Below are 2,369 nucleotides of genomic sequence, written 5' to 3' on the forward strand. Positions count from 1 at the left end.
AGGGGGAAAACAGACAAACAAAAACAAATCGTCAAAATACAAAACAAAGTAATGATGATTTTAGCTATAGCTAAAATTTACAATGAAATTATGCAGTTTTGTTAGTGGAAGAACTGAAAGAGCATGATCTTAAATGCTTGACAATAGCATTGATATTTTGAGGAAGTGTGCCACTGTGAATCATAATCCCATAATATATCTGCTGTGTCTAGCCCTAGTTTATGGCACAACTAAATAAGGCTTATATAATGTGGCTCTAGAAAAAGACATAAGATTAAAATGACAATTAAAATAATTCCTCTATTTGTAGTTACAAAACTTTGGCTATCTACTCAACCCATTGGTTGGGTGCTCAACCATCTTGGAAGTTCTGTGTATTTTGCATCTTATAGAAGTTGCTGCAAAATCACAGGAGCTAGGAATGGGTACAATTTGTTAAATGAACTTGTACAGTCCCCACTCATCCAAAACTGTTCCCTATAGTGTCCTCTCTGAAGTTTTGTCCAGTTTAGATTTAAATGACTCAAGCAATGGGTCTCCTGCAGCCTCTCTTAAGAGGATACTTTTTAAGGATATTGAATCTTACCTCTAGAACATTCATGTTCCTTCTTATGAAAGTAAGAGTTCTGCAAGCAGAGATAAAGCCTGTCTGGAGAGGAGAGTTGATACTTACCAAGATGAGCCAATTTTATTTTCCAGAATCTTGTCTATAAATGCCCAGATCTTCTTGAAGTAGTTAAGGCCTCCTCCAAAATTCTGGACTCCATATATTCTCAAAATTTAAAAATTATTGCAAGTTACTCTGGAACGTAGAATTTAAAATTGTCTGATTTCATATAATTTCAGCAAGAAAGAAAAAGAAGTGCCTCACCCTACTGACTATTGTTTCTCCCTCCCCCCTTTGATACCATGTAAATTATAACAGTGAAATATTTGCTATGTGGCAAATGGTCAGTGTCAAAATGCACAATGTTTACAGTAGATTCAAAACTATGTGGCCTTCAGATGTGTCTCTAAAATACAGATACCCAAAGTTTTGTAACTACAAGTAGAGGAATTATTTTAATTGCCATGATTCTATATTTAGTATTATTTTCCACCATAACCACATCAAAGTAACTAGAGATTGAAATGCCTGTAAAATATATATATCATGTTGACAAGTCTAATATTAAATATAAGAATTTTTATTTTGCTATTTTTCTTGACACACATTCAAGCACCTTAAAAACACAGGCTTTGCATGTCTGTACATGTAACTTTTTTTTTTTTTTAATTACTGTAGAGAAATTAGGCAGGCAATACATCCTAATAAAAATACTCTTCCAGAATAGTTTTCACACAAAAGTGAACACTCAGGGGTGACTGGCTCATATGACATATAATGTTTAACTAAGAAATTAGCACCTATGTGTTAGTACAGGATAGAACTAGCTTGTTCTTTTAAAATAAATTTTTAAATGTATATGGAAGTTTAGGAGAATGCATGGTGATATAAAAAGATACCACTGAAAATGAGAACAGAGCTTCCCAATAAACTTGCCACTTATCTTAGTAGTAGATTACTTTCGTTAAAGATTTTATATATTATATACCTCTGGATTGAGAACTTTGTGAAAATGAGGAATCTCATTTCCTTTTTCATATTTAAGCTTTTCAAAGAACGTTAAAACAAATCAGCTAACTTAGAACAGTGATAAAATGCTATAGGACTTCCATACAAGGAAAGACATTCTAAACTAAATCCCATGTGTTTTTATATTGGTTACATTGTGGTTGTACCCAATGGGAAAATGCCTCCCTGGAAACCTATCCGCTTCTAATTTGGCTGATAAGGTGAGATTTAAACTGTTTTTTTGCCAAAGCAATAATATTACTGGTTTCAGCAAGATTGCCATGAGTTCTGTTAGGAATGGATACCATGTTTTAGTGGCCCACCATGCTATTGTTCATCACTGCTGTCTGGAAAGTTTGGTAAATGGTTTGATATCAAACAATGGTAAGTAAACCAAAGTAGTGAGGGGTTTTTGGTTCTCAGTGGTGTAGTACTAAGACCAATGGAAAATGAAAGGTAATTAAGGCAAAGAAATTATTTCAAATAATAAGACCTCCCTACAAAATATGAAGAAAAAACCCAAACTCAAACCCAACCAAGACAAACCAAGATCTAAACTATTTATGAGCACAGTAACTTTGCAAACACCTTTCAGGCAGGAAGGGTCTTGGAGGGGAGTTATTTCAAAAACAGGCAGAGATGAACTGAATGGGATTTTGCAAAGAAGCCAGTTCAATGCTGTAGGAACCATCAGAGTGAAAGCTAGATTGCCTCCTGGCTTGGTGTCTGATGCGGAGAGTCCCTCAACAGTGGG

This window comes from Zonotrichia leucophrys, chromosome 2 (assembly GCF_028769735.1).
Source record: "Zonotrichia leucophrys gambelii isolate GWCS_2022_RI chromosome 2, RI_Zleu_2.0, whole genome shotgun sequence".
NCBI classification, from domain to species: Eukaryota; Metazoa; Chordata; class Aves; order Passeriformes; family Passerellidae; genus Zonotrichia; species Zonotrichia leucophrys.